At 34.1% G+C, this 19,326-nt stretch overlaps 1 long non-coding RNA gene across 1 annotated transcript; it reads left to right on the top strand.

The window, feature by feature from the left end:
* The first annotated feature begins 6,041 nt into the window (after positions 1–6,041).
* LOC148781725 (uncharacterized) lies at positions 6,042–11,819 on the top strand. The gene is made up of 2 exons (XR_016057000.1): positions 6,042–9,693; positions 9,793–11,819. It is a non-coding gene; the product is annotated as an uncharacterized LOC148781725 (long non-coding RNA).
* Positions 11,820–19,326: the final 7,507 nt, after the last annotated feature.

Here is a 19,326-nt window from a genome sequence, read left to right as displayed (position 1 = left end):
CTCTCTCACTTTCTGTTTCTTAAATCTTAATTTTATTTATTCTTGCGTTGTTCGTTGAGATACGAGACTTTCATGTTTAAACCAATGGTTTAAAAAACAGATCTGTGACCCGGATCGGGCTTCTAAAAAATCGATCCGGATCGGCAAATCGGCGATCCGGATCAGGAATCTGATGAATCGATCAGAATAAAGCTTAAAAAAAATCCAAAAAAATTATTAAAATTCATTATAAATATTGTTTTTTATGAATTCAATAAGAAATGAAGGTACTCCATTAAGAATTTTCATGTTTTTGAATGAATATGCGAATATTGATATGTTCTTTCCCTGTATGAACCGCCATTCAGCATTTAATTTACATCACACAAAAGGATAAACATAAAATTATCATGGAATAAGTATATCAACATACATAGACTACAATAAAGCATAAAATTAGTAACATATGATCTAAAAATAAAATGATAGACGACGTTATTGTTCTTCTTGGTCACGTTGGTGCCATTGATTGAATTCGTTTAACAATTCATTGATTCGATCTAAAAACGAATCATCGATATTAGCAGGCGTCTGACTATTCCCAAATCCCTGAGTGTTAGTGTTTTGTTGTGTTCCCAATCTAAAATCCCCGAAGATTGTTCATCCTTCATGCTCACCTGCACTGTCGTGCTCATCCCTACACTGTTGCTGTTGGGACTCGATATGTGAATAATATGGTTGGGATAGGGTGGCCTTAGAATCATCATCTCTCTCATTTTCTCTTTGAATAATATGGATTAAAAAAACAAAAAACAAATTTTCAAAAAAATCGATCATGGATTTAAAAAAAAAAATCACAAATTTTCAAAAATTTCTATCACGGATGACAAAAAAAAATTCGATCATGGATTAAAAAAAAAAAATCACAAATCTTCAAAAAATTCAATCATGGATTACAAAAAATTCGATCATGGATTACATAAAATTCGATCATGGATTACATAAAATTCGATCATGGATTACAAAAAAAAACAAAAAATTCGATCGTGGATTACAAAAAAAGAAAAAAACAATTCGATCATGGATTACAAAAAATTCAATCATGGATTACAAAAAACTCTATCATGGGTTACAAAAAAACAAAAAACAAAAAATTCGATCATGGATTACAAAAAAAAAAACAAACATTTCGATCATGGATTACAAAAAAAAAACAAACATTTTGATCATGGATTGCAAAACATTCGATCATGGATTACAAAAAATTCTATTATGGGTTACAAAAAAAAAACAAAAAACAAAAAATTCGATCATGGATTACAAGAAAAAAAAAACATTTCGATCATGGATTACAAAAAATTCGATCATGGATTACAAAAAATTCTATCATGGGTTACAAAAAAAAAAAAAAAAAACAAAAAATTCGATCATGGATTACAAAAAAAAAAAAAAAAACAATTCGATTATGGATTACAAAAAAATCGATCAAGTATTACAAAAAAAATCTATCATGAATTACAAAAAAAAAAAAAAAAAAAAAAAAAAAAAAAAAAAAAAATATTTCGCACGGGACTCGCCGATTCCGTAAAGTGAATCGGCGAGTCACTGTGCAGAATCGTCCGGTTCTCTCTAGAACCGGACGATTCCTGTTTTTTTTGCCGATTCGATTCGTCCATGGCGATTCCCAAGTCGAACCGGGTAAGTCCGGTTCGACTCGGCGTTTTTTTAAACACTGGTTTAAACATTTGCAATGAATATACTGTGATCAATAGATAGTATCAAGGTTTCGAAAAACATGTTGGTCGCAATTTTTTCAGGTATAATCTTCCGCACCAAATAGAAGGCGCAAGTTGGCACTGCTAGTCTCAACTTTCACCAGCGGGATTATTGTGATCACTTCAATGTTCTTCTAACGGTAGTTGCAGGTTTTTATTTTGGGTATCAAAATATGTCTCGGAAGAAGCGACCTTAGTCCGCAAATATGAATTAGCAACTCCTATTAAATGCACTATTATGTATCATTTTCGCCTATAGGCGTTCAGAAGACTTTTTTTATAGGAAAAGTCCATAGAAAAAATCTTCCCAACCCCTATAGGCGAAAATAAACAGTGATTTCGTCTATCTTCATTATCGTCTAACGTTCATTACACGGTCACGATTGTTTGGTAGTGTTTTATTTTTCATTTTTTTTCTACAATTCGAAATAATCTAAAATTTGGAGCGTATGTACATCTTAGTGAGGCGCACCTAATAAAAATATAAAAAAATAATTCACAAAAGTTTTTGACCAAAATACCCTTAACATTTTTCTTGGGTATTTTGATCAATTTATTTCATGTAAAATATTTGTTTTATATTTTTTGTAGATTCACCTATTTTTGATGAACACATGCTCCAAATTTCAAATCATTCTAATTTGTAAAAAAAAAAAATGAAAAATGAAACACTACTGGACAATCGTGACCGTGCGATGAACTTTGGATGGTGATGAGGGTAGGCGAAATCACTGTTTATTTTCGCTTATAGGCGTTGGGAAGAGTTTTCCATCCGTAGAGTTTTATTTTTAATTTTATTTTCTACAAATCCAAATTACTTGAAATTTGGAACGTGCGTACATCTTAGTGAGACACACTTAATGAAAAAATATGGAAAAAATAATTCATAAAATATAAATTGATCAAAATACCCTAAAAAATTTACGGGGGAATTTAGGTTAATTAATATTTTGAGAATTATTTTTTTCATATTTTTATTAGATGCACCTCACTAAGATGTGCACATGATCCAAATTTCAGATCATTTTGATTAGGAAAACAAAATGAAAATTGAAACACTATCGGACAATTGTGACTATGTGATGAAGTTTGGATGGTGATAGGGGTAGGCAAAATCACTGCTCATTTTCATTTATATGCGTTTTGTAGTATCTTTATATATATATATATATATATATATATATATATATATATATATATATATATATATATATATATATATATATATATATATATATATATATATATATATCTCTATGAAATGGGATTAGCCCACTAGCTCATATGAACATATGAGTCCAACGGGTCAGATTGAATTTGAGCCGATCTAACGGTCATGATATCATTTCGTATTTTAATTTTAATTTTAATTTTTTTTTCTACACATCCAAATCACTTGAAATTTTAGGCGTGTGCTCTTCTCATCAAGGCACACCTAACAAAAATATAAAAAAAATTATTCGCAAAAAAACGACCAAAGTACCCCTGAAACTTTTCGGGAGTATTTTGGTCAATATATGGGAAAAGATGGGATTAGCCCACTAGCTCATATGAACATATGAGCCCAACGGCCCAGATTGAATCTGGGTCGATCTGACAATCACGGATGTCTGGCAGTACTTGAATTTTATTTATTTTTCTATAAATCCAAATCACTTGAAATTTTAGGTGTGTGTTCTTCTCATCAAGTCGCACCAAATAAAAAAAAAAAAAATTATTTGCATAGAAAATAATGATCAAAATACCCTCAAATATTTTTAGGGGTATTTTGATCAATTATTTCATGTAAATTTTTTTTTTGATATTTTTTTGAAGATTCACTTATTTTTTGTGAACACACGTCTAAAATTTCAAGTGATTTGGATTTGTAAAACAAAAACTAAAATTCAAATACTATCAGACATCCGTGATCGTTAGATCGGCCGAGAATCTATCTGAAATGTTGTTGGACTCATATGTTCATATGAGCTAATGGGCTAATCCTATCTTTTCATATATATATATATGTATATATGACCCTAATTCTATATGGGTTGTAGGAGACATTCCCACCTTTAAAGGAAGAGATTAAGCCAGAGTTAGGGGGACATGTGTCGTTGAAATAAGAAGGGATCCTAATTTTATAGAAATTGTCGGATACATTCCAAACTTTAGAGAAGAGGGATAGAATCAACACTTATTTCAAAATAACTAAATTTGTTATATTATTATTTATTTTGAATTCTTTATATTATTTAATTTTATTATTTCTTCTTTTTATTTTCTCTCATTATAGTGTAGCATGGGATATATTAGAATGATGCATGGTAAAATAACTTTTTGGTGTAGTAGCAATTGCCTGTTGAAGATCCACATGTACTGTGTAATTAACACATAAGAAATTTCTTTCGGTGCAGGTCAAATGTCTGGAGTATCTCGGCCTCGCACCCGAAGGAAGCCAAAAGGTGTCCTCCCCCTTAGAGACAGCTGCAGAAGGCCTCGTTCAAGGTGGAAAGTGAGTAACCACGGGATTTGACTAAAAAACATATTCAGCATAAGTGGTTTAAAAACGGATCGATGCTTCAGATTGGGCACCCTAAAAACTTATTCGGATAAGTGAATTAGTGTTTTAAAGCGGGATTCGGATGAATCAATCGAATTCAGCATTAAAAAAGAAGAAAAAAATATTAAAAAATATTGTAAATATTATTTTTTAGGAATCTAATAAGAAATGAGGGTATTATATTAATAACTTTTATTTTTTTGCATCAATATGCGAATATTGAGATGTTCTTTCTTGTATGAAGATTCTTATCACTTATTAAAACCTAACTAAATACAATTTTCTACATTGAAATTGTAATTATTGGTTTGTGTTTTATTGTTTTATCATCATTTTACTATACAAATTAGAATATATTTGAAATTTATCTTATAATGTCATCTAATTTAAAAATATAGTTTACAACTATAACAAAAAATAATACATTGTATAATTTATAATGTAAATAAATTAATAAATAAAATATAAAATTTGATTATCAATATAATTAGTATAATTATTAATTACAATATTATAATAAACATGATTAAAAAAACAAGGCAACCTCATAAAAAATAAAAAAATTCACTATGTACTTAGAAACTCAAAATATTTTTTTCTTTATTTTTTATTTGTATAAATATTGATAGACTGTAAAGTAGAAGACAATATTTTAGATCATTTTTTATTATTAAAAAAGGAAATATTTTAGATCCAAAAGTACTCCATAAGTAAGATTTTTTCACCAAGGGATTAAATGTACATTGTGATCCTGCAGAGCATGGAAATTCAAAACCTCTTCCTTTGAACGGATTACCGATTATAAAAAGAAACTATAGAAAAAAAAAATCAAGGCTAAGGTCAAACCATTTTAAGTAAGCAATTCCGGACCGAACTAACTTTCAAAAAATAGAGATTAAAGTAGACATTTCTAGACCCAACTAACTGCTTTTGTTTCCTTTTTTTTCTTTTCTCATTTTTCTTGTTTCTTTCTAATGTTGATTACTGTGGAAACTAAACGAAGGAGAAGGGACGGATAATGGGTCGTTGTGCTTAAGCTATCATGGATGTGAAAAATATATTAGAAAACCTTCAAATCAATTATCTAGACCTAAACTATTTTTAAGGTTTAAATCCAATTTTTTCTTTTTTCACATCCATGATAGTTTAGGTCTAGATGATTGATTTGAAGGTTTTCTAATACCAAAAATATAAATTTCGATGAAATTTTAGATGTGGCTTTACTTTTCTCATAAAACATAAGCCTTATTATAATCGTTCCCTTATGAAAGGATGCGGTTTATACAAGGCCTATGCCTCACAAAACATTTAAGGCGTACCTCAAAACCTCATCCTAAAAACACTTTGGGCATGGGAAATCCCTATAATGGATCTAAAATCTCTTTCCATCACCAATTTTGAAATTCGTAACTCAAGAATTGATACAGATCCTGCCGAAAATGAACGATCAAGATTAGTGTTATAATATATACTTTTTATTAAAATCCTTTTTTTTTTCTAACTAAATGATAGAATCTTGTAGTATAGTACAAGATATAATCAATTAAAGTCTAACTATAATCAATTAAAGTCTAAATTATAGAGAGATATAATCAATTAAAGTCTAACTAAGTATCTTGTAGTATGGTACAACCAAGCTGTATTCCATTTGCTTTTCCTTCCCTATCTTGGGTTTAAATGCTAGCCCAAGAGGAATAAGAACGTAGTAGGTTACTTCGAGAGAATCTGTACCTCCAAGATTTACACAAAAGTGTAAGATAATAATCCACACCTATTTTATTATTCTCAAGCCTCTTAAATAGGCTGTAGTACAACGATTACATTTCAAGAGAACACACACTCGAACAAATTAGGAAATGCTATGGTTACATTCCAAGAGAATAGGTAAACAGATAATAACCAAAAAAACAAAAGGCCTAGGAAGAGGTCTATCAACAAGGAAGACTTGCCCATCAACAAGGAAGACATTTCTTGGAGGCTAACAACAAGGAAGACTTGACCTATCAACACGGAAGACGTTTCTTGGCTGTAAAAATCCCCCTCCCCCTTAAATTTCACCCTTGTCCTCATATTTGGAAATTGTTCTTTGATAATCTCCCTATCTTCCCAAGTTGCATCCGCTAGGGACGACCCTTGCCAATGGATCAGAACTTCATGCTTCTTCCTCCAAACCCGTTCGATCAAGAACAACTTGTGCTGTTGGAACAATCTTATCAACACTTACCATAGGTAGCTATGGTTGAATACTGATATTATCTACTATCTTTTTCTTGAGGAGTGAGACAAGGAATATTGGATGAATGCGTGAACCAATCGGCAATTCTAATTTATAAGCCAATGCCCCTATGCATTGTAGAACATTGAAGAACATTGAAGGGGCTATAATACCTTGCTGATAATTTAAAGTTCTTCCTCTTGGACACAGAGAGCTGCCTATACGGCTGCAGCTTCAAATACACCATATCTCGAACTGAAAGTTCCCTTTCTCTATGCTTGGAGTCATAAAATGTTTTCATTCTTGCTTGGGGTTCCCTAATTTTCACACAGATTTCTTTGATAGCTGTGTCTCTTTCCATCAGCTCTTTCTCTACGGCCGCACCCTTGTTGTTCCCGGGATATAAGCTAAGAGAGAGGGAGGGGACCGCCCATAGACCACTTTGAAGGGTGTTCGACCAATTGCCGTATGGCAACTTGTGTTATAGCAAAATTCTGCCCATGTTAACCACTTAGCCCAATTCTTAAGTTGAGAGCTCCTGGAACATTTGAGATACATTTCCAATGTGAGATTTACGACCTCACTTTGACCATTTGTTTGGGGTTGGTAAGCAGAGCTGAAGTTGAAGGATGTGCCATTTAACTGAAATAGCTCTTTCCAAAATACGATTGTGAAAGTTGGGTCCCTGTCACATACAATAGAACAAGGCATTCTATGCAATCGAAAAATGTGATTGAAGAAGACTTGAGCGACCCCAACAGCAGTGTATGGATGAGAAATCGTAATGACATGTGCATATTTTGAGAGCCGGTCTACAACGACGAAAATAGTGGATTTACCTTTGGAAAGTGGCAACCTATCGATGAAGTCCATGGCTATATTCTCCCATATTTGGCTCAGTATAGGGAGCAGTTGTAGAAGGCCTGCTGGTGCGAGCTGCTTATTTGTGTCGTTGGCAAGTATCACAGTTCTTAATAAATTCCTTAGTTCTCTTTCTCATTCCTTTCCAGTAGAAGTTAGATCAGATTTGGTGGAGAGTTTTATGGAAACCTTCATGCGTGCTACCGTGGAATTGCTTAATTATATCTGTAATGAAAAGTGAGTTTTCTGCTAGATAAATCTTATCTTTGAAAAAGAAGATACTACCTCGAAATCTCCATGGGCCCATGTCTTTTCCTTCCTTAACCAACTGTACCAGCTGCTGGAGAGATGAATTGTTTTATATTTCTTCCTTCAATGCATCAACCCAGTAGGTAGTGGCTGAGAGATAGCACCAAACTCTCCTAAATTATCTTCCTTTCGTTTCTCCTTGAGAGAGAGGGCGTCAGCAACTGTATTTTCCTGTCCTCTTTTGTACTGAACAACAAAATCAAATCCTATCAGTTTGTAAAGCCACCTTTGCTAAGCAACTGTTGTAATTGTTTTAGCCCACAGATGCTTAAGGCTTTGGTGGTCTGTGTGTACAATGAATTGAGTGCCTAGCAAATAAGGCTGCCATTTTCGAACTGGCAAGACGAGCTAAGATCTCCTTTCCATAGGCAGACATTAACAGATGCTTCCTTTAGAGAGCATGACTATAAAAAGCAATAGGTCTTTCTTGCATCAAAACAACACCAATTCCTGATCTGGAGGCATCGCACTCTATAATGAATTTCTTGATAAAATCAGGTAGGGCCAAGTCCGGCACACATGTCATAGCTTCCTTGAGTCTTTCAAATGCCTCATCAACTGATGGACTCCATTGGAAGGAGTCTTTTTTCAACATCTTGTGAGAGGACCAGCTATCTTACCATAATTTTGAATAAATTTATGATAATAGCTAGATAATCCCAAAAACCCTCGTAGAGATTTAGATGATTGAGGTTTAGGCCAGCTCAACATTGCTTGAATTTTTTCTGGATCTACAGCCACACCTGCCCTTTAAATTATACGGCCTAGGTACTTAACTTCCCTTTGACCAAACTGACATTTTTCTAGCTTTACGTATAACTGGTTAGTCTTCAAAACTGAAAATACACTCTCTAAATGTTTCATATGTTTAGCCCATGATTTGTTGTAGATTAAGATGTCATCAAAGAAAACTAAAACGAATTTTCTCAAATAAATCTTGAACACTTCTTTCATAAGAGCTTGAAAAGATGAAGTTGCGTTGGTGATGCTGAGGGCATTACCAAGAACTCGTAGTGGACTTGGTGAGTTTGAAAAACAGTCTTTTCCATGTCACTTCACCCATATTTGATGATAACTGGAACAACGATCTATCTTTGAAAAGAACTGTGCACCATTCAATTCATCTAAAAGTTCATCGATCACAGGGATGGAGAACTTGTTTTTTATTGTGATTCGATTGAAGGCTCTGTAATCAATACACATTCGCGAAGATCCGTCATGTTTCTTCACCAAGATAACAGGGGAAGAGTAAATACTGTTACTTAGTCGAATCACACCATAAGAGAGCATCTCAGCCACTGATTTCTCTATTTATGTTTTCTGAAATTAAGGATACCAATATGGCTTGACAGAAACAAGTCCTGGTCCATGTTGTAGTGGGATCTTGTGGTCTTGTGTACGCTTGGGAGAAAGGCCCTTGGGCTCAGCCAACACCTCCTTATACTCATTAAGAAGCTGCTGCCCTTGTGTGGGTATAAGAGGACAAGCTGGTTGTGCTTGGGGAACCCTTATTGAAAACAATTCTAGCAAGATTCCTACTTTTTTCTTCCTAGCTGCATGTTGCAATTGTAGGTCGCTAACAACCTTAGTTTCTGGAATTGATAAGCCATGTAGTATCACTTTCTTTTCACCCACACTAAACTCCATCCATAGTTTGGAAAAATCCCACACAATGGGTCCCAGTGTTCTCAACCACTGAGTCCCTACAACAACATCATAGCCCTTCAGTCGTAATAAATAAAAATCTACAAATATAGTAACTCCTTGTAAATTTAATTGAATTTGAGAACATTAACCTGGGCTAGTCAGTCTCTCCCTTGAAGCCACTATCACTTCCAGTCTGCCACTTGAGATAGGTTTTAATCCCACCCTTTTTGCCAATGTTCCACTCACAACTTTGTGAGTGCTTCCAGAATCAATGAGTGCAGTGACTGCCTCGAGATGCAGATTTCCATTAACTCGCATTGTTTCTGGTGCGCGTGTTCCAGCAATTGCATACAAAGATATCTCCGGTACGTCATCATCTTGCCCTCCAGTATTATCTTCTACTTCCATTTCCACATCTTCATCGCTCCTCTAGGGTTGCCTGAATTAGGAACAACTTCTTGCAGCGATGCCCCGGCCCAAACATTTCATTGCATCTAAAACATAGCCCCTTTCGTCTTTGCTCATTCAACTCCTCAAGCGTCATCCTCTTCACTGGGATCGTGGATGAGCTCGTGGTAGTTGTATTGCGAGGTTGATAGCCAGCCTTTGGGACAGGTGGAGTTGCCTTTCGGTGTGAGAGGTCTCTTGATTTGTATAGACGTGCCAACCCAATAGCTGATGACAGAGTAGTGGGCTTGTTGGCTTGGACATCAGTGCGAATTGTATCCTGTAAACCACTAATGAAACAACTCACCTGCCGTGTTTGAGGTAGAGGTCCGGCCTTGGCAAGCAACTTTTCAAAACTGGTTTGGTAGTCTTGCACAGTCCCTATTTGCTGCAGCTCTGTGAGTTCTCCGAAAAAATCATAGAACAGATTTGGACCGTACCTGGAGAGAAGCCCGTCCTTGAATTCATCCCAAGAGATGGAAATCATCTCTTGTTTCAGCAAATTGATACTACAATTGTGCATCGCCCTCAAGATGGAAGGATGTCAAGGGGACATGATTAGCCGCTGCTGTCTCATGAAGTTAGAAGAACAGTTCGGTCCTACACAACCAGCTGGTTTGGTCTTTTCCACCATCAAAGAGGGGAAAATCTAACTTCATGGGTCTAGGTGCATAGGAGCTTGTGGAGCCAACATGCTGGAAGCTGCCTAGACGTCCATGCTTGTGGGTTGCAGAATTTTCAGCAACCTCAACAGATTGATTTGCTACTAGATCCACACGAGCACTAAGCTTGTTAAGCATCTCAGTTATTTGGTTCAAAGCATCCTTTTGGCCGGTTGAGAGTGACTCTATTGTCTTCTCTATTTGCTCCACTCGTTGCTTCATTGTCAGGCTCTGACTTGGGTCTAAATGCTTGGCCAAGGGGAATAAGAACGCACTTGAGGGAACCTGTACCTCCAAGATTTACACAGAAGTGTAAGATAATAATCCACACGCATTTTATTATTCTCAAGCCTCCAAAATAGGTTGGAAATGCTACGGTTACATTCCAAGAGAATAGGTAAACAGACAATAGCAAAATAAACAAAAAGGCCTATCAACATGGAAGAGGCCTATCAACAAGGAAGACTTGGCCTATCAACAAGGAAGACCTTTCTTGGAGGCCTATCAACAAGAAAGACTTGACATATCAACATGGAAGACCTTTCTTGGATGTAACATAGTAGATGGGTAGAAATTACATGATGTATAGTAGAATATAAATTGAGATGTGTAAAGAGGCGTGGTTGAGAGAGGCGTGGGAGACCTCTCCCATTATATTGAGAGAGAGAGATATAGAGAGAGGGCGTATGAATTGTTTCCTTATGTTTCCTTAGAAAGAGGTAGTGTATACCATATTTTGTATCTCGACATTGTAGAGAGATGATATCATATTTGGTAGTAATCTATAAAATTGATCATTATCTAAGTTAATAAAAAGCAAGATAAATCCCAAATTCTAAGAGCTTTCGATTAGATTTTTAGGAGCTTTAGATGTGTTCCATTTTTTAAAAATTACATATGACATAAATTGTATTTTGTATCTTACATATCTTTTCTTAATTTTTGATGAACATGAGATTTTTTTAGAAACCATATTTGAGAGAGAGAGAGAGAACTTCTATACCCAATCACACAATTTTTGGGATAGACTAATTTGTTTTTAAAATTTAGATGATGAAGATAGAGTTAGAAAATAGATATGGAGATGAGATAGATGGAGAGAGAATTAAGGAGAGGATCTAAATGGGTGATATTGTACATCTTTTTTTAAAAGAATATCTTTCTAAGGAAATAAATCCATCTACTCCATATTGCCTAATATCTATCTCTTCATGGCTTCCAAACTTTTTCTGCAAGTAAAAAGTCCACGTGATATTTGATACCCTAATATATGAACCGCAAAATCAGGTTAGGGAAAGAAATTAGTAAGTTTATTTCCTTTTTAATAAATATATGATAAGAAATTATCAATAGAGATAAAAACATTAGAGAGAAAACATATCCCATTACCCAACCTTGCTTATTTTGTTGACAAGGGTCCTTTTTTTTAACAAGTTGTTATCTATTTTCTTTATTTTTTTATGAGATGTGTATATAAACACCTCTTTTTATGTCCTCTCACTCTCTCTCCATATTTAAAACTACATTTGATATACATGCAAAGTTTTGTGGCCTAACTCTCTCTATCCATATTTAAAACCATATTAGATATGCATTCAAACTTTTTGGAGATGATCCTACAATAAATATACATGCAAGCTCTTCTTTTTATGGCCTCTCTTTCTCTCTCTTCAAGTTTTCAATATAGCCTCTCTCTCTCTATTTTAGTTACCCTAGCCTTTCTCTCTCTCTTTTTATACGGTCTCTCACCCTTTGTCTTCCAACTTGGTTTTTCTCTCTCCACATTTAAAATCTTATTAGATATGCATGCAAATTCTTTGAAAAATAATTATTCATTAGAAAACCGTATTAGATATAATCAAAACTGCAAGAGTTGCCAAGGGTAATCATTGAGAGCATTGATAAAAACTTATCATTGTCATAGCCATTTCCCAAGTAATTGAGGTTGGCTACATAAATCTTAAAGTTTCCCATAAGTTGTTTCATGCCCGTGTTGAGGAGCTAGGTTGTGTCAAGTAGCTAGCCAATGTAAAACTTTGCCAAAACTTATCATGAACCTAGAAAATAAAAAATGAATGTTTTAATTGCATGAATAAATTATCAAATATTTAAATTTAAATATACAAAAATGACTCAACATTCCTGTAATATATATAAATGGGTCTATGTAATATAATTTAAAATACGCCCTTACATATCTCTTCCTATCTCTTAAGGCTTTATTTTTAAGAATCTCCTCCTATCTTATTAAAAAAGCACCAAAGATTTTAGGGGTTTTAGAGAAGAAAGTCATTCTCCCTCCTCCCTTGTAACTCTATCTCCCTCGCACAATATAGGAAATAAAGTGTACAGTTTGGCCTAAACTCCTACAATATTTAGGATAGGTAACTTCTCTCCTCTCTCATGATAGGGCCCTTTCTTATTCTTTTGCCATGTATCCACCCCTTAACTGTCGCTTAATAATCTCTAACATGTAACTCTCTCTCAAACACCCTTACCTATCTCTCCCAATCTCTTAAGCATTATTTTTAAGAATCTCCACCTATCCTATTTAGAAGGTACTAAAGATTTTAGGGGTTTTAAAAAAGAAAGTCCTTCTCTCCCCTCCCAAGTAACTCTACCTCCATCTCCCTTCCACAATATAGGAAATAAATATATAAAAAAATCTCTATCTTCCTCATGCAATATAGGAAATAAATTGTACAGTTTGACCTAATTTCCTACAATGTCTAGGATAGATAACCTCTCTCTTCTCTCATAATAGAGTTTCTTTTTATTCTTTTACCATGTGTCCACCCCTTAATTCTGTCTTAAGCGATCATAAAAATATCTGATAGATTTTAAAAGATCTAAAATAATATATAATTAATAACACCATTGAAGTGCCTAAAAACAAATTCTAATCATAGTACCATAAATTGCTATAAAAATACATAATAAATATAGGGCAAACTTTCTATGCTTCCCTTACAGCATAGAAGTTCTATCCTCCCCCTTATCCAACCGTCCATTCTGAATGGAGGGCTAAGATTGTCTTAATCACAATGTCACGTCTCTATACTATTTTATTTTTAATGTTTTTTCTATAAACTATTTTGTCACTAAATTTTGGACATCCATTCCTCTATTAAACTCGCACTTGCAAAAAAATATAAAAACATATTTTCAATTAAATAAAAGGACCAAAATACCCTTGAAATATTCAAGGGGTATTTTGGTCATTATATTTTACCAAAAAATTATTTTTAATATTTTTTATAAGAAGATGATATGTACCAAATTTCATATTCATATAATTTGTATAAACAAACTAAAAATAAAATACTTTGAGACGTCGGATCTAAGATTAAAAGGTGAGTGGCTCTCTTGATCAAAATTGAACGGCTGGATGGTAGGGGAAGGATAGAACTTCTATGTTGTAGGGGAAGCATAGAGGATACGCTGGTCATGGTTTGATTGAGGTATAGTTACTGGGGACTTGCCTTTCTGTGGTTTTGTTTTTAGGGTAAGTCAGTGGGGGAGAAGGTCCCCTACTTGTTTTTTATTAATATTTTAAAATGAAGATGTTTACAGCTCATTTCTTTACAACCTTAGAGCATGACACCTGTAACAAATCATGAAGTAAAGCAAGGGAAATGAAGTTCGGCGAATGTGGACGCCAGACACTGGCTTGTAAAAGAGATGTGGCCCTCTTTGCTAGAATGTCAGCCACTATGTTGGCCTCACAAAATATGTGGAAGATGGACTACCCACGATTAGAAAGACTTTGTTTACAATTTGCAGCAAACGTATATAACTTTCAAGGAGATCGATAGTGTTCATGAATAACATTGACGAGTAAAAGCGAGTCACTTTCAATTTGGAGAGGAAAACACTCTAGCTGAAGGGCTAACACCATACCTTCTTCCAGAGCAAAGAATTTTGCATAATTATTAGAAGCGATTCCAAAGGGTTTTGAGAATGCTGCAATAAAAGCACCATCACAATATCTAATTACACGCCCCCACCTGCTCGACCTCGGTTATGCAAGGAGGCTCTATCAATGTTTAACTTGAAATGATTTGGGCTAGGAAATGACCACGCCACCAGGATAACCAACTGATCCATCTGTTGTTGCCATTTGAACTGCATATTATCAATGATTGCTTTTTTTGAGACATGAAATGCCCATGCTTTAACATCAATTAACTCCTAAACATGAGAAATGATTTGTCGAAACAATTGTTCCCTCATGACTAATCTTGATTGGAAAACTATTTGATTGTGCTCCGCCCATAAAAACCAAATAGTTATGAAGAATAAGAAGTTCAAATATTGAACAAACCATTGGATTTGAATCTAAAAGACAACTAACTTCTCAACATATTAGGAATAGAAGAGCCCAAAATAAACGGTTTACCACAACGCCATGCAAGAGATCTCCATACAGCCTTTGAGAAATCACAAAGGAACAGTAGAAGACAAAGACTATCATCACTGTTTTTACAAAACGGACATAAAGGAAGAGACTGGCTATCCCCCACTGCTGCAGGAGAGAAAAAGTGGGTAACCGATAGTGACGTGCTAACCAAGAGAACCATTTTGCTCGGGGATGAAATTTTGATGACTACAAGGTTCTGAAAATCAGCTGAGAGGTGCCCTTGTTTCGAATAAATTCCCAAGCTTCTTTAGTTGAAAATAATCCACTCGCAGAATGAATCTATACTAGAAAATCCCTATGCGGCTATTAAAAAACTAGAGGTGGATAGGACCGAAGACTGAAGATGGCCTCCAATATAATCAGAGACCTTTGGCATAGCAAACTCAAGGTCTTGATGAACAGTCGTACCATAAGAGTCCCATATTGACCTTTCTGATAACCATGGATCTGCCCAAAAATCCACAAACCGACCATCTCCAATAACCTATCGAACATTATATTTCAAATGAGATAATCCAAGCCAAATATGCTTCCAAGCATAAGATGAATAACTTTTATATTTGGTTTCCCGTATGGAAGAATTCATGAAATAACGATGCTTAAAGAATCGACCAAATAGAGATGAAGGATCCGCCAAAATTCTTCAGCCGAATTTCATCATCCCTATAATATTGAAATCTATTAATGCATGAACTCCTAGTCCCCCTTCAGCCTGAGGTAAATAGACTGTTTTCCATTTAACAAGATGCACTCCTTTTTTCTCCACTATGTCTGCCCATAGAAAATTTCTCTGCAGCCATTCAATCATACGACATGTTCGTTTTGGTAGGATAAATGAAAGAATCCAAAAAATAGATGAGGCACAAAGAATTGATTTCAACAACTGAAGAAGTTCTGTATAAGATAAAGTTAAAGCCTGCCAAGAGCTTATCCTTCTAAAAATTTGCCAACCAATCTATGACATTGATTATATTTCAAATGGCCGTGAAATAGAGGCAATCCTAGATAGGGCACTGGGAGAGATCTTTCACCAAAGCCAAGCTCCTTTAGAATCAATAATTTATTATGCGATGAAACGCCAAAAAAGAAGGCTTTGGTTTTTGCAATATTAAATTTCTGACTTGTAATTGCCCCAAACATGGAGAGAACTAATTTAATAGCACAATAGTAGCAATAGAAGTATCATTGAAGGAAAAGCCTGAGGAACCATACCCTGCTCAGTAATATAATCCAATTGCCTACTAAAAAATTCCATTACCAATAAGAAAAGATACGGAGATAAAGGGTCCCCATGTCTAAGACCTCATTTTCTCCTAAAATCACCTTTAGGAGATCCATTGTGTAACACAGAGAAAGAAGGAGAAGATATGCATAGACGAACCCAAGATATAAAAATATCTGGAAATTCCAAAGCATTCATAGGTGCAATAACAAAGGACCAAGATACTCTATCATAAGCACTACTCAAATCTAGCTGCAAACACATTTTGGGCCTTTTGGAATATCTGTTGCATATAGATGTGAGTTCATTTGCCATAAGAATGTTATCTGTAATCAATCTACCTCTCAGAAAAGCAGCTTGTCTACGATCAATCAAATCTTTGAGTACTACCCGTAAACGATTGGAAATGATTTTGCTAATAATTTAATACAATACATTGCATAAATCAATTGGGCAAAAATCCTTCATAACAGTAGGGGTGGCTACGTTAGGAATGAGATCGATAAAGGTAGAATTGATTTGTTTAAGAAATTTACCTTTCTTAAAGAAGTCATTAAGAGCAAGAAAAAAATCCTTCCTAAGCACTTCACACCCAAATTTATAGAATTCCACCGTGAAGCCATCAAGCCCCGGAGCACTTTCACATTTCATGCCCCAGATACAATCCTTTATCTCCTCCATAGTAACATCCTCAACCAACTTCTCCTGCTGAGGAGTGCTTAGCAGAGAAGGTGGTAAAAGTTGTTCAGCCACATGAGTATTAACATCCCTTTCCTGGGCAAGAAGACCTTCAAAGAACCCTATAATGTGATTATAAATATCTACTTCAGAAACCAAAGAAACCCCATTCTGATCATTGAGAGAAATAATAGGATCACTTATCTTCCTGATTATAGTAGATAGATGGAAAAATCTTGTATTAGAATCCCCATCCTTTAGCCAATTTTGCCTCTACTTTTGTTTCCAAATACGCTCTTCATGGCCTAATAATTGCTGTAATTTTGTAGTATGTTCCTTTTCTTCTATCATCAAATTTTCATTGGAAGGATCACTCTACAAATCATCATGTATAGCGGATAACTTCTGCCAAACTATTGAGATACAGTCACTCGCATGACCAAACATTTCCTTGTTCCAAGCACGCAAAACCCTCATCAATCTTTTCAGCTTTGTAACAAAAAGAAACATAGGTGTGCCCCCTACTCTGGCTTGCCAAGACTTTGAAATTATATCAATAAAGTCTGGAGTTTTCTCTATGTAAAACTTTGATATTTCTATCACATAGTCCTCTAATGGTTTCATGAAGACTTGAAAGGAAAAGAAAAAGTTTCTTTTTTTTTAGGGTGCAAATTGTATAGAGCCGAGGATCTAAACAATCAAATTGGAGCCCAGCTTCAAATAGTGTTGAGAAATGTGGTTTCAATATTAGAAATTTCTGACTAGGCTTAAAATATTATTCATCTTTAATTATAAAATTTAAAGCTTAAAAATAAGTGTAAATCAAGCATATCTATGAAAACTTGAATAACTTAGAAATTGACGGTCCAAAAATGCGTTACAAGATGCACTCTTTTCAAAACTTAAAATCTATTTTTGTCTCAAGTCCATGCATCTTGATGTCGAGATGATCAATTTGAGGAAATTTAGGCATCAAAACAACCCATTCTAGTGAAATTTTTGATGTACACTCTAATTTGATTGTTTAGAGCCTAGGTTCTATATAAACTTTTCCCTTTTTTTTTATGGGAGAAAAATAAAGGAATGAGCAAATTGACGTAATTTTTTTTTTTTTTTACCCGTCACACTTGTGGGCATTTTTTTATAGGCTTCTACTTCTCTATGATTATATGAGGACAAATAACAAAGATTAGAGGAACGAATACGTGAGAGGTACAATAGTGACGAACAATTCACAAACAAAAAATTCACCTTTCATTACAATTATATTATTGTTACAATTTAGTCTTTAATATTTATCTCAATTTGTATTGTTGTTACAATTCTAAATATCTTTGAAAGGAAGCATAAATTTGAAATCCTCAAATCCCAAGCTGAGGAAATAAAGATGAATTGACACACTTGGTTGAATGAGTTATTTATTAAAATGACATTTATGTTAAACAATTTTAAGAAGCATGAAAACATACAAATGTTTCATTTTTAAAGTTTAAAAGATCCAAATCAAATATAATTTATAGAAGTTTCATAAATTAGTTATGAAATATTTTAAAGCATAAAAATTAGATTAAAAATTAGATTAAAAATTATAAATTTTTGAAGTGATTAAAGAGGAAGAAAACATGGTTACTTTTTTAGATCATTAAGATTCTGCTGAAGTATACTGCTTATATAGGGAAATCGATTAGCAATGAAATTTCATTACATTATAATGAATTTCAAAATTATGAATTTTTTAAAAACATGATTTCTATTAAAACAATATATTTAGAAATAAAAAATTTTAAAATTTTTTGTAAATAGAAAATCTCAAATATTGGAACATGGGAAAATAATGGTTAGGAATTTAAAGAATCATATTTGAAATGCAAATAAAATAATTTTAATATTTCTCTTAGTAAGTTAGTCATCAAAAATTTTAAATCATCAAAATAAAAAAATAAAAAATTAAATAAATATCCGTTTTAGTTTTCGTTATTATCAAAATACCGAATACTTTTTGTTATTACTGATATGTCTGTTTTTTTGGACTTCAAAACAATTTTTTAAAAAAAACGAAACTACCTATTTTCGGTTTTTCAAAAACTGAAATCAAACCAATTTCAGTTTTTGAAAAACCTAAAATTTTTAAATTTTGGTAGTTGAAGAACCCAAATTTTTTTTCTCTCGTGTGGGTCCTCAGGGGTATTCTCTGCCTATATCACACATGTAAAAATGGTTTTTTTTTAACGCTCTCTCTCCCTTTCACCGAGCGTTGGGTACGTTTCACCTCAGCGAAGCTTCTCCTATGTATACAACTCTCTCTCCCCTCTTCACCGAACGTTTTATTTTTTATTTTTATTTTTATTTTTTTGGTAAATTTGACCCCAACGAAGCTTTCCATTCTCCTATAACTCTCTCTCCCCTTCACCGAGCATTTTTTTTGGGTAAGTTTCACCCAACGAAGCTTTCCATGCTCCTCTGTATACAACTTTCTCTCCCCCTTCACCAAGCCATTCTCCGCTGTATACAACTCTCTCCTTTTCACCGAGCATTTTTTTGGTAAGTTTCACCCGAGCGAAGCTTACTA

The sequence above is a fragment of the Amborella trichopoda genome, chromosome 6 (genome assembly GCF_054954075.1).
Source record: "Amborella trichopoda isolate Santa Cruz 75 chromosome 6, AtrichopodaSantaCruz75HAP2 v2.0, whole genome shotgun sequence".
Taxonomy (NCBI): Eukaryota; Viridiplantae; Streptophyta; class Magnoliopsida; order Amborellales; family Amborellaceae; genus Amborella; species Amborella trichopoda.
The sequence above is the reverse complement of the archived record's forward strand: the minus strand, read 5'-3'. Positions and strand labels throughout refer to the sequence as shown.